This window comes from Mustela nivalis (assembly GCF_964662115.1).
Source record: "Mustela nivalis genome assembly, chromosome: 3".
In the NCBI taxonomy this organism is placed as follows: domain Eukaryota; kingdom Metazoa; phylum Chordata; class Mammalia; order Carnivora; family Mustelidae; genus Mustela; species Mustela nivalis.
The window spans coordinates 39,949,919-39,964,831 of record NC_139022.1 but is presented as its reverse complement, the minus strand read 5'-3'; the positions used below and the strand labels follow the sequence as shown (position 1 = coordinate 39,964,831).

The window sequence follows — 14,913 nt, the reverse complement described above, 5'->3', positions numbered from 1 at the left end:
GTCAGAAGCTTGAATGATTGAGCTATGCAGGAGCCCCAAGGAGATAACATTTTTAACATTACCTAAAATCTTTGTGGTACAAGTTGGGTTAAAACATAACCAATAAGTGAATACATGAATAATACACATTTTGAAAATGTTGACTGAGGGTGATTTCCATCAAGAAATACGTGTTATGCTACTTTAAAATGCATATAAATTGAAGCATGATAAAGCACTGACTACAGGGGGTAATACCTGTAGCAAATTATAAAGTGCTAAGAAAAAAATTCAATTGAAAATAAATGTTAAATCATAAAATATTAATGATTTTTATGTTCAATAAATGTTGCTGCAAATTAAAGGAAATTAAACAGTATGAAGCGAATAAGCCATACTCATTGATGTCAATAATAAATGGTGGATAACTATGATATTCCCAAGTACAAATGAATTTATTGCATGTGTCTGTGCTATGCAAAGTTCATGTATTCAATTCAAAACAGCATTTGCCGCACTGGTAAATGCACATTAATAACAAGGACTATCAAAAAAACTCATCAGTCCTACATGCTGTAACTGAGTTACTCTATTGAAATATATCAATTATAGAGGCAAATACACCTAAAAAACTTCTACATATTTTTATCACCCCAACACAGAGCTAATGGTTAATTAGATCACAGCCATAAATAAATGAAATGGTAAGATGCATTATTTGCTAGAAATGCACAAGCTATGAAGTCTACCTCTATAAGAAAGAAACAAATACATGAAAGACTTAAAAGCAAATTGTTCAAGTTGCTCTTTTGAAGTTAATTTAGAATAAGAGAGGCTGGGATTCATGCTTTCTGATTCAAAATTAAATCAAAGGCAGATAAGAAGTCAACATTTTACCACAAAAATATGTCTCATAAAGACAGGCACTGTAATTTGTGATTGGGGTCTGGGCTGTGTGTGTGCACCCAGGCACATAGAAACAAAGCATGCACATTGCATTCAAGCTATAGTGGCAACAACAACAAATCCAGAAATCTACAGAATAACAAAACCTAATGACATGTTCTTTCTGATTATTCTAAGAAAAGTGAATGATCCCAGCCCAGACACGTTTTAGATAAGATCTTAACATACTATGAAGACAGGAAAAAAAGTCTCCTTCAGACAACCTGTTGTTTGTTTCCTCTGTCCTTAAACTCAGTTCTTAGTTATTGCATTTTTCCCCTTCCTTCCCCTCAATAAAACTATAAATTTAGGTTAGGCAAGATGGCGGAGGAATAGCAGACTGCTATGGTGTCAGATCCCAGGAGTTCAACTGGATAGTTATCAAATCATTCTGAACACCTACAAACCCAACAGGAGATAGAAGAGAAGAGCAGAAATTCTAAAAAGAGAAAGCTGACCAGTTTCTGGAAGGTAGGACATGTGGAGAAGTGAATCTGAAGCAATAGGAACATAGACCACAGGGGGCGGGGTGGGCTTCCAGCAAGTGGTAAAGCAGCAGAGCACAAAACTGGAACATTTAAAAGTCAGTTCCACAGAGTGGCATCGCTCCAGAGGCTAAGCAGAGGGTGGAGCCCTCATGGGGACAGTGTGGTCTCAGGACCGTTGGAGTAACAGAAAGACCAGGGGAGTCTGAGTGTGGCAGAGTTCCCAGGTACCAGAGTGGGGAAGCCAGCTGCAGAGATAGAGCCAAGGAGTGAGCTCTCAGGTTGGGATAACCTTAAACCGTGATTTGAGGCACAATCAGGCCACAGCTCCTTGAGCAGGGACCCACAAGTGTCAGATCTGGGAGACTCACCTTCCTCCTGGGAGGAGCAGCAGGAGCACCCAGCAGGAATCTGCTGGGTTTGGAGACTGCAAACAGGGCCGTGCACCAGAGACAGAAACGCTCAGTCACACTCCCGGTGAGTGTGGAACATGGCTGGAGACCAGGGAGACAGGAGTGACTGACTGTTTTTCTCTGAGGGTGCACTGAGGAGTGGGGCCCCAAGCTCTTGGCTCCTCCAGGCTGAAGACTGGGAGACCACCATTTTCATTCCTGTCCTCCAAAGCTGTACAAAAAGCATTCAGGGAACAAAAGCTCCAAAACCAAAACCACACAGATTACTTAGCCCGGCCCCTGGCAAGGGCAGTGCAATTCTGCCTCGGACAAAGACAATTGAGAATCACTAGCAACAGGCCTCTCACCCAGAGGATTAGTAATAACATTCAGCCAAGACCAAGCTCATCCATGAATGAGAGCTGCGGAACTTTAGAGCTAAGGGAAAGCAACACATAGAATTTAGTGATCCTTTAGTCTTTTTCTTTACTGATTCTTTAGTCTTTTAGTCTTGTAAATTTAATCTTTTTTAAATTTTATTGTTTTTCTTATTCTATTTTTTAAACTTTTCTTATTTCCTCTTTTAACATTTTTTAACTAGTTTATCTTAACAATACCTTTCTAAAAAAAAAAATCCTTTTTAAACTGTCATTGTTATAATCATACTTTATCCCTTCATTGTATTTAAGCTTATTTTTTGTATACATATAGGTTTTTCTTTCTAAAAAATTTTAGGATACAATTTTCTTCAAATAAATCGAAATATACTCTAAATCTAGCACATGGCTCCGTTCTAGTCTCCAGCCTGATCACAATCTCTTTTTTTTTCTTTTTCCAACCAACTTATCAATTCCTTTTTTAGAATTTTTTTTAAATTTTCATCTTTACAACCATATTCTATCCCTTCATTGTGTTTACCTTTATTTTGTATATATATAAGTTTTTCTTTCTTTAAAATTTTGGGAGGTAGTTTATTCTAAGAAACAAAAATACACCCAAAATCAAGTTGGTGGCTCTGTTCTATTCACCAGTCTAATATATATTTTAATTTTTTTTATTTTTATTTCTCCTCCCCCCCAGTTTTGAGTCTCTTCTGATTTGGTTAGTGTACATTTTTCCAGGGTCTTTGCCAGAGACCAGTATTTTATTCTCTTGTAGTATTTTATTCTCTCTCTGGATAAAATGACAAGGCAGAAAAACTCATGACAAAAAACAAACAAACAAACAAACAAAAAACAAGAGGCAGTACCAAAGGCTAGGGACCTAATAAATATGGACATAGGTAATATGTCAGATCTAGAGTTCAGAATGATGATTCTCAAGGTGCTAGCTGGGCTCAAAAAAGGCATGGAAGATATAGAGAAACCCTTTCTGGAGAAATAAAATCCCTTTCTGGAGAAATAAAAGAACTAAAATTTAACCAAGTTGAAATCAAAAAAGCTATTAATGAGGTACAATAAAAAAAAGGAGGCTCTTACTGCTAGGATAAATGAGGCAGAAGAGACAATTAGTGATATAGAAGACCAAATGTTGGAGAATAAAGAAGCTGAACAAAAAAGAGACAAACAACTACTGGACCATGAAGGGAAAATTGGGAAGATAAGTGATACTGTAAGATGAAACAAGATTAGAATAACTGGGATTCCAGAAGAAGAAGAAGGAGAAAGAGGGGCAGAAGGTATATTGGAGCAAATTACAGTAGAGAATTTCCCTAATATAGCAAAGGGAACAAGCACCAAAATTCAGGAGGCACAGAGATCAAAATCAATAAAAATAGGTCCACACCCCATCATCTAACAGTAAAACTTACAAGTCTTAGTGACAAAGAAAAAAATCCTGAAAACAGCTCAGGACAAGAAGTCTGTAACATACAATGGTAAAAATATTAGATTGGCAGCAGACTTATCCACAGAGACCTGGCAGGCCAGAAAGAACTGGCATGATATATTGAGAGCCCTAAATGAGAAAAATACTATAGAGAATACTATATCCAGCTAGGCTGTCACTGAAAATATAAGGAGAGATAAAAAGCTTCCAGGACAAACAAAAATGAAAAGAATTTGCAAACACCAAATTAGCCCTACAGGAAATATTGAAAGGGGTCCTCTAAGCAAAGAGAGACCCTAAAAGTAGTAGATCAGAAAGGAACAGAGACAAAATACAGTTAACAGTCACCTTACAAGCAATACAATGGCACTAAATTAATATCTTAATAGTTACCCTGAATGTAAATAGGCTAAATGCCCCAATCAAAACACACAGGATATCAGAATGGATAAAAAACCAAAACCCCCTGGGGTGCCCGGGTGGCTCAGTGGGTTCATCCTCTGTCTTTGGCTCAGGTCATGATCTCAGGGTTCTGGGATCGAGCCCCACATCAGGCTTTCTGCTAGCAGGGAGCCTGCCCCTCTCCCCACCTGCTTGTGATCTCTGTGTGTCAAATAAATAAATAAAATCTAAAAAAAAAAACTAAAACAAAACAAACCCATCAATACACTATCTACAAGAAACTCATTTTAGACCCAAAGACACCTCCATATTTAAAGTGAGGGGATGGCAAACAATTTACCATGCTAATGGACATCAGAAGAAAGCAGGGGTAGCAATCCTTCTATCAGATAAATTGGATTTTAAGTCAAAGACTATAATAAGAGATGAGGAAGGACACTATATCATATTCAAAGGGTCTGTCCAACAAGATCTAACAATTTTAAATATCTATGCCCCTGACGTGGGAACAGCCAATTATATAAACCAATTAATAACAAAATTAGAGAAACACATCGACAATAATACAGTAATAGTAGGGGACTTTAACACTCCCCTCACTGAAATGGACAGATCATCCAAACAAAACATCAACAAGGAAATAAAGGCCTTAAACGACACACTGGACCAGATGGACATCACAGATATATTTAGAACATTCCATCCCAAACCAACAGAATACACATTCTTCTCTAGTGCACATGGAACATTCTCCAGAATAGATCATATCCTGGGTCACAAATCAGGTATCAACCAGTACCAAAAGACAGGGATCATTCCCAATATATTTTCAAAACTGTAAATTTAATTCTGGATGCTGTCTACAAACTCCCTTTTAGAACAGAAGCATAAAACGCCCAGATACATGTTAAGAATTTACAGCTGAGTCCTTTCCAGGAATCGCCTTAAACCAAAGGAACTCTCCTGTTCCCTTAGGTGACACATTCTCTCCTGGAATCACCCCCTACTCAAGGTCTGGCTGACGTGGGGGTAACAAAGGCTCTGGTCTCACATCAGACCTCTGTGAAGGGTTACAGCAAGTTCAGTGCTTCCAATGCAACTGGGTGAAACCACTCCTACAAAGACAGTGTCTTTCAACTTCTCCCTCTGCTGAATCCTGCTTCTGCTCTACCTTAATAGATGTCTCCAGAGGCACTTCTCAATGAGCCTCTTTTACACCAGTCATCATCTCCCGAGAAATATTATCTATGATATCATGCAGGAAAAAAAAGTTTGCTACCATTCAGTTTAAGAGAAATGAAGCAAAAGTGTAACCAGAATAATCTTTAAGAATTTGGGTGGGGAAAGGCTAAGAAGACACAAAACTCCCAGTGGAGAAATAAGAACTTCAAGGTTTTAAACAAAGGATTGACCTTTTATAGTTTATGACTAATTTTCAAATGTAACACATCCATGACAACTTACAGAAGATGTTCAGTTGAGGAAAATAATAATAAACTGAAATGATGAAATAGTTACCCAAATCAAAGGAGACCAAATGTTAATATACTACATGTAGTAAAATACTTAATGTTTTAGTTGTTGTGAGAGTATGGGACCCAATAAACTACATTCAGGTTCAACCTAAGTTCTTTTCAAGGGAAGAAGTCATCGATCTGCAGGGACCCTCTGCCTCACTTCCTTTTTATTCTGATTTTACTACAATTTCAGGAACAGGACCGAAGGCTCTGGGCAAAATGGTAATAAAATATTGGACATCGTCATACAAAAATAGAAAAACTGATGCTTTTGCATAAGCTTTATAACAATGTCCAGGACTAGCTATATCTAGAAAAGATTCAGAAAAGAACAATAGAAAATATTAGTTTGGGGGTGCCTGGGTGGCTCAGTGGGTTAAGCCTCTGCCTTCGGCTCAGGTCATGATCCCAGGGTCCTGGGATCGAGCCCCATATTGGGCTCTCTGCTCAGTGGGGAGCCTTCTCCTCCCTCTCTCTCTCTGCCTGCCTCTCTGCCCACTTGTGATCTCTGTCTGTCAAATACATAAATAAAATCTTAAAAAAAAAATATTAGTTTGCAGAAGCATCTATAGAAGAGTGAATTAAAAAGATTAGGTATCTTCAATATAAATAGGCAAAGCTGGAAATGACGTAACTTGGTATTAAAAAATAAAAGCCCAAAATTTAAAAAATGCATTATTTTTCAGCAATTCTTCAGCATACCAATTCCCCTAATAGGTCACGCCCTCCTACCTCAGCATTCTGTATTTAGTTGGATCATATCCTATAGCATTCAAAGGCTCTGGTGTCTCTTTTCTTCCATCATAAAAGACTCCCTTCAGCTTCTAAAAAAAAGAACTATAATGCATCCTGTCTCCATGTTCTCTGTGTCTGTCCATAAGAACCTAATCAAATCTGACTGTCGAGTCCCATGCCCAAAGAAACTGCTCCCAGGACAGTTACTAGTTACCTCAGTGCTACAAAAACCAGGGGGTAATTCCAGGTTACCTCACTTCACTTCTTAGCAGCAACTGAGGAAGACCCCTTTTTTTTTTTTTCTGAAAAATATGAGGCTTTTGTCCCATCGAATGCATTTCTTCCTAACCTGCTGGCAGCTCCTTTTCCTTCTGGTCACTTCATTCCAACCTTTGCTCATTCATTCACTCCTTTGGCAAGAATGGAGTCTGGAGATGCAATAGGAAGCAATATGGGATACAGCTCCTGCTCTCCCAGAGTCCTTTTCACCCTCTCTGACTTCACATGATTTGAGTCTTCCCTGCTATCAAGATGGCGATGTACATAACTTTTCCCTAGTTGGGCAACGATGCAGATGTCTTCTATAGCAATGCTTTCAAATTTATTTTTTCCTCTTCTTGGAAAAGGTTTGCCCCAGTTAGCCCATCCTGAAAACAGCCTCCATGCCACTGCCTCAGAAACTTGCTCTTAATTCCTGTCTCAGTCGGTATATACTCTTCCTTCATGGCAACCCACTCTTTCCTTCCATAATCATTGTAATCTGTAATGACAGAGCTGCTGGGTTTGTTGGTTTGTCCGGGGGTCCAGAAAGTTAAGAATCCTGCTTATTTTGTCATTTACCTAGACCTTTAAAGGCACAGTGAAACTCCTGGCACTTTTTTCTCTTTAAAATAAAAAAAAACCTAAACCAAGGAAAGAAACAGCTTCCATTTCATTGTTGGTACAAGATATGGTTTAAGGGGAGAAATGCAAACAGGTGTCTAAGAGATTGAAGTTCATCAACGAAAGAATCATGATTAACTTTTGCTGAAGTTACTATCAGAAAAGGCAAGTAGGTTTTTTTTTTTTTTCATAGCACAATACTGGACCATATACACCCAAAATTAGGCAAGAAAAATCCAAACCCAGGCAATCTATCTACAGATCCAGTTGCTCCAATAGACCCAATAGGGCTACCCATCCATCACTGTATGGACATACCACTTCTTCCCCAGCCAAGATACTGTATTCCATTTGCAAGCACACTAATCTATGATAGAGAATCTCAGAACTTTAAAGCTAACAAAGATCTTATAGATCTCAGAGAGAAGACACCCAGGAAAGTCACACAGAGAGTGGTGGCAGACAAGGTACCGGAACTCAGGTCTCCTGGTCCTCATAAGAGAGCTCGACCACTATACACTGGCCCTCCCTTTTGGAAATAAAGAAGGAGACAAATAGAAAACCAACTTTCACCTACAAATGCTTTTCCATTACCCACAAAATATTAACTATGAATATTCTAAAGTACTTCTGCTCTTTAGGAAAAAGAGCAATCTTTAAAAACTTCTAGCTACTTTTTTTACAAGAAAGACAATCTATGAAATTGCAAATCTTTTCAAGGACCCTGGAGATTTCTCAGGATATTTTTTTCAACACAGAAAAATTTTTTCCTTCCATTTATGTATTAGAATAAAGAGAAGAGAACTATATTTTGCAATGGGACCCCACTTATATATGTGAAAAAAATGTTGATGTGTGGAAAAGAATACAAACGAAAGTCTTAAGAGTCTTAAGAGTTATGGAGGAAAGTTTGTGCGAGTGGGTGGGGGGCCCGGAAAGAAGGGAGGGGGGCACTGCACTCATGGATGGTAGAGAATGTTTCTGCTCCAACTGGAATGTTCTGATGTCTCTTAAAGGAGAATGAATGGAATTCATCCATTGTTCATGTAACTATAATAAGATAAATAACATAACAAAATTAATGTTTTGAAACAAACAAAAAGGCTTTCCAAAAGGATGCAGGTCAAGCAAATTAGCCTATGTTCACTGTCATAATAGTTTTCTCCCAGACTTTTCCAGCACAGTAGTGTAAAAGTACTTGGTGCCAAAGATTTCTTGCCACCAATTTTTTACTCTGCCTCAGGGAAATCCCAAAGAAGCCTTCTCTTTGGATTGCATTTACCTTGGGAGGATTTCTCGCAGAGTTTGCTAACAATAGAAATCATTCTTGGTTAGGATACAGACCCAGCGGGGTATTCGAAATGCCACAGGCTACTCAGTGGTCCTGCCTGGCAAAGCCTGCTGGTAGGTACCACATGAGCCATATGGAAATTGCTAAAATGGGAAATAAAGCAGCAGGTTGTGAAGGCACCAGCTTCCCTGGCCATGGCAGAATTAGCATTCGTCTATGATGCAAAGCCTTCCTGCCTCTGAAATGCCCACTATACATGGAGTATCACCAGTCCATGGCGGGATACTGAACGGGATTTTGATATATCCTGCCGATTTCCTTTTTACTTCTTTGACTGGTGCCTGACATACCACATTTTGAAAGAAGAAAGTGTAAAAAGAAAAGAACCTACAGAGCCCATACCTTGCTCAGCAGAAGCAATGTTCTATAGACACCAATGCTGTGATAATTTTGAAGTGCAATATAAACATCTGATAATTGCCAATATATGCGTACCTCCTTCCTGAGAGAGAATATTGACTTTTTTTTTTTTTTACTTTCTAACATAAAAATTCTCCAATTCGAGCTGTAATGGAAAAACAATGTAGGGTAAACAGCTGTACTAATAAGAGAGACCTATTGGAAAAGGAAAAATCACCTGCCACAATATTCTCAGTAAGGAGAAAAGACACCATCATTGACACCTGACAGGTGTTTTAGGTCAGCCTCTCTCCAGAGAGCACTGAAGAAAGAAATGATATCAATATTTTATATATATAATATATATTATATATATATATATAATATCTGTAATATATTATGTATTATAATTAATTAATGCAATGTAATTAGAATATAGTAATATAATATAATATAATATAATATAATATAATATAATATTAAAAGCTCCCCCTTCTCCACAGGTTTATGTCCCACTTTCAGTTACATCAAGTCAGCTGTTGTCTGAAGAAGAGGATCCTCCTTCTGACATCAGATCAGAAGGTCAATGGTAGTCACACCACAGCTCCATCACAACGTCTTCATCAGTCTCCTCACTTTCTCTCATCACCTCACCTTATCACACAGAGGTATTTTGTCAGTACATGTCATCATAAGAGGAAGGGTGAGTACAGGGCCTTAAGATATTTTAAGACAGAGACCACATCCACATAATTTTGTTATCATATATTACTATAATTGCTCTATTTTCTTACCAGTCATGATTGTTACTCTCTTACTATGCCTCATTTATAAATTAAATTTGGATCACAAAGTAGGTATGTGTAGAAAAAGAAGAAAAAAAAAACAAAACCAGTAGATAGAGGGTTCAGTACTATTCATGGTTTCAGACCTCCAAGGGGGGGGCTTGGAACATATTCCCCAGGGATAAGTGGGGATGACTGTTCCTTCCAACTGAAGAAAAGCAAAGTAATCTCAGAATATCTCAATGCTATAAAAATAATGAATGTGGGATCTTTGCCTAATCCCCAATCACACAAGATGCACTATATTCCTCTTTCCAGGGATGAATTTTCTGTAACACATTGCTTATAGCTGATTGTGAGAAGCATGTTGTGTTTACAAAGGAAATGAGAATGCACATACATGTGGAGACTGTGTCAAAAACTGATACACTATACCATGAGGCTTTTTTTTTTTTTTTTTTTTTGGAGTGACTGAGTGGATAAAGACTTTTAAAAGAACAATGATCAGTAGGGACAGTACCCCTGAGGCTGTGTAAGCCAAGCAATTTCCTAAGAAAGGTGTCATGCTCAGCGACATTACACAGGCCTTCTGTCACCCACTATCGTCAGCAGGATCACATCACCAGAATTATCAATCACACAGCACTTTCCCATTACTTTACAGAGGAGATTATTTTACGATGGCACTTCATCTGAAAATAGAATAGGACATTTAATGTTTATCTTTCTACTTAAAAAAAGGAGAAGGTTTACAGGAATATTAAGGAGTCCCTGGAATATATGAGGGGACAGATGATACACTTCATATATACATCTTTGGCAGGTAAAGAACGTGCATCAATATTCCTTTATCACAGGTTTTATAAGAGCCTTCAGTTCCATACAGAACTAAATTGAACCCTTGGACTGAGTGACTATGCAATCATTGTGAATGCCGCTTGTCACAAGGGCACAGAGAATCAGTACATCCTAAGGCTGGAAACTTAGACTCATCTCATCATCATTCATTTATAAAATACTTACTGAGCACCTACTATACACCAGAAGTGCTACTAAATACTAGTCATATTATTTTATAAGAAACAGATGTTCTCACTGACCTTGTGTTGCTTAAAAAAACAGGTAAATATAAAAGTCTAAAGAGTGACAAGTTCTATGAAAAGTTCTAAGAAAAAGGAGAACACAGTGATATAGTAGAGAATATTAGGAAGGGGAGCACAAGGCCAGCACTCAAGGTCTGAGAATGAATGAGTCAGGTGAAGAACAGGACAGTCAAGACTCCGGGTAGAGGAAGCAGGTATTGAAGACTTTGAGCCTACAGAGTATGAACCTTTGGGAATTGGAGGAGAATCAGTGTGGCTACGTTATAATGAGCAAAGAACAGAAAAGTCTGGGATGATGTTAAAAAGGTATGGCCGTGGGGCGCCTGGGTGGCTCAGTGGGTTAAGCCACTGCCTTCGGCTCGGGTCATGATCTCAGGGTTCTGGGATCAAGTCCCACATCGGGCTCTCTGCTCAGCAGGGGCCTGCTTGCCTTCCTCTCTCTCTGCCTGCCTCTCTGCCTACTTGTGATTTCTCTCTGTCAAATAAATAAATAAAATTCTAAAAAAAAAAAAAAAAAAAAAGGTATGGCCGTGAGGAAAAGACTACATTTTCAGTTTACTGAGAAGTCACTGAAAGGATATAAGCAGAAGGACCTGATCTGATTTAAGTCTTAAGCAGGCTCTTTGGAGAGTGTCTATAGGCAACTCAATGTTGCCTACATCTCAATGTACTGTGCCGTCTCAATGTCATCCTAAGCTTTTTTCTCAGCTACCAGAATCCGACCTCCTCTAAAATGAAATTCATCCATGCCTTCCAAATATGTGGGAGGAACATCCAGGAGAAGAGTCCCAGAGGAAGGGGTTTTCCATACACCAAATTCTACCAGAGATACCCCAGCCTTACTGGCAGCTCCCCACTCCAAACTCAGGACTCCTGGTTCTCTTTGCTAAGTACAGAGACACAGCCAGGCAACTGCGATCTTCTACGGATTGGGTCCTGGGGAGCCCTCACAACCTCGATGCTCAGAAAACTGGACAAAAAACAGGAAGTTCTGCCTCCTAGAAAGGGAATGGACAAAGGATGCAGGAGGGAAGGAGACCTGTACCCTGAACACTATCCTCTGCCTGGGGGTGAGGGAGAACTGGTCAATCACAGTGCCAGCCATGATGGTGTACTAGATATCTCTGGGAGCCTACAATGGTAGCAGATGCCTGGATCTAGAGCAGTGCTGAAATTCAGCATAGCTGTGATGGGTAAAGTTGTTGAACCACCATTAACCTCTTTCCTCTCAGGTGTCCATTTTTTTTAACTTCAAAATACAATTTTATTAGATTGAGGTAATAGGATCTAAAATATAAAACACTGAAATTCACCTACTTAATTAATTTTTGGTGCTAGAACATTTAAAGTATATAAAATTAGCAAATATTTTTTCCATTATGTAGTAATATAATTGTATGAAAGTTATCTACATCTTTAAAAAATCAAAATCTCAGCTCTTTATCAGTTTTGTTTTAAATAATCTTATAGTTTTATTTTCAATTTTTAAAATATTTTTGTAACTTTTAACTATTTTGTGATATTATATCTTAAATGATCCAATATGATATCATATAGCATTTTTTTTTCATTTTATTTTATTTTATTTTATTTTATTTTATTTCTTTTCAGTGTTCCTTAACCACACTAATAAAGCATTACCTAACTGCTGTGGTGACTAAGACTGAATAATTTAACTGTGGGGATTGGGGACTTCAGACAGATTTCTCTTGCACCAAGGCTTTTAAAAACAATGGTTGTTCATTTTCCTATAAGACCTCTAGAAGTGGGGGAAGGGGGCACCTGGGTAGCTCAGTCGGTTAAGCATCTGCCTTCAGCTCAGGTCATGATCCCAGGGTCCTAGGATTGAGCCCCACATCAGGCTCTCTGCTCAGCGGGAAGCCTGCTTGTGTTCCCTCTCTCGCTGTCTCTCTGTCAAATAGATAAATAAAATAAAATTGATGGGAATAACACATCATCAGTGATTCCTCTAGGTTTTGGAGTGTGTGTGTGTCTTGTTATGGGACACGAACCTGTGTCAAAAAACAATGTTCTTACTTCTCTGCTGTCTAGCTCACATTTCGAAGGACTGTGATTATTTTCTACAGGATGAAAGTAAAATCTAAAAGTCTAACTGCCCCTTAACACCAGGAAATTCCCAAATAAATGCATTAAGTGAGTAGAAAGTTGTCCCAGATCTGACTTCTCTAAATATTGAATTAACCTAATATAGGCAGTGAGGGAAGGGGAAGGGTGACAGAGAGAAATTCTACCAAGAACTTAGAAATAAGAGGGATAAGGTTTCCCTCTGAAAATTGAATTATAAAATCACCATATAATGGGTTAGGGAGAGATAAGGTGAGTTATTTTGAAGAGCTAGAAATGGCCCAGACATGAAAAAGTGGTTATCATCAATAATAATGAGGCAGCAATGGAAGCTGAGAAAAATGTAGAAAATGAACATTCTCTCAGAGGCCTGGTCCAAGGGAAGGAACGCTTTGGCCCAAAGATGTGTTCTCTCTGGTCCCAGAGATAAATAAAGCCTTCTATGCATGAATTAACTTACCTTAGATTGATGCCATTTAATCTAAACTGATTCCATGAAATCTGTACAGGCTTTTAATTATATTCTGGTTTCCCAAGTTCTCTGCCTTTAGGGAAAAAAAAAAATCATCTAGCCAAAAGATGACGGCCCCTCTGGTAGTACTATTTCTCATTATATATTAATATGCTGGCATTCTGCTTTTATTCATTAGTTTATAGGAACTTGTTGGGGGGAATCCTAAGAGACAGATTCACATTCAGTGTGCCCATAAGTCAGGTTTCTGAAACAGGAAGGCTGAAAACCAGACCATATCTCGTAATCTCATACTATGCACTCCTCCCCATGACATTAGTATCTCCAAGTAAGTAGAAACAGGCAATCCCCACATTTCAGTGATGAGATAACTAAAGGCCCGGGGTCCTTCGTGGCAGAACAGGGCCTGGAATCTGGGTGTCCTGATTCCTTGTCCATGTCGCATCAAAGATATATGTGACACACTAATTATCCATTCAGTCTGTCTAAATTCTAGGGTTTGGGATGAATAGAAATCCTCTAGGTATTCCCATCTGGGACCATGCTAGATAGAAGTCATTGATCTAATTAGTTGATTGAGCTAATTAGTTGATTTTTCAGTGACCCCCATCACCCCTAATGCATCCTTTCTCCTTTATCTGCCATGTATAAGCATGCTTATGATAGTTAAAAAAACAAAAAACAAAAACAAAAAACAAAACAACAACAACAACAAAAAAACAAAAACAAACTAGTGACTTCATACCACACCTATCATCCAATATGTGGGTAGAGATAGCATTTCATAGGACATGATCCTTTTCTGCAAGTGATAGGAAGTGCAAAATAATCCCTCAAAGATAGCAGGCTCTGTTGCACAATGATAAGCATGCCAGACAGTAATTTTTCATCTTAGCAATTTCAACCGAGGAGCAGTTTCAACTGTCAAGACCTATCCATTTCTCATATTTCCATTATGAACTGTATTCCAACATACATTAACAAGCTCCTATGTAACAAGCTGAATGTTATTATTTACCGTTTAAGTAGCTTTCTGAGAACACAAAGCATGGTGCCAATCATGAGTGTTTTGCTCGTAATACCATCTCTGTGGAAGCAGGCATAAATCATTCTTCTGCTTTAACAGCTGAAAAATGAGCACCAAGTCAGAGTAAGTTAATGACAAAACACTTTAAATAATAAGCCCAGCTAGAATAAAACATGTATTTATCCAGTTTGGGCTATTTTACTGTAAGGTCTTTTCAACATTTTCATAGATTGGCTCTTCTGGAAACTTTTTTTGCAGGGGGGTTGGCAGGGGAGAGGTGGTGGCTGGTGGAAGCCTTATTGATGCACTGATTCAAATACTGACACGTCAGAAGGGCAGTAGACTGAAAAGGGAATCAGTCATCCTGACACAGCAGAAGAAATATCCTGGTAAAAGCACTTAAAGTCTTGGTAGACTCATGGATTAAATATTGCTCCATACTGATACAAAATTCAGCAATGAAGTTTGGTTAAGTCTTCCCTGCGCGTGCACATTTTTGATGGAACAGGTATGATGAAAGCTGAACCGCCCTGCTAGTCACCTGACAACGGTGGTTCACGTGAATTTCCACCCACTCTAACTCAATA

At 38.5% G+C, this 14,913-nt stretch overlaps 1 protein-coding gene across 7 annotated transcripts in view; it reads right to left on the bottom strand.

The window, feature by feature from the left end:
• The window catches only part of PRR16 (proline rich 16), a 187,587-nt gene that overhangs the window by 130,981 nt on the left and 41,693 nt on the right, over positions 1 to 14,913 (bottom strand). Inside the window, exon 2 of one of the 7 annotated variants that reach the window (XM_082724152.1) lies at positions 14,318 to 14,425. The exons of the other annotated variants lie outside the window; for them this stretch is intronic. The gene's annotated coding sequence lies outside the window, so the exon portion shown is untranslated. The remainder of the gene's footprint in view (positions 1 to 14,317; positions 14,426 to 14,913) is intronic. 7 annotated transcript variants of the gene reach the window in all.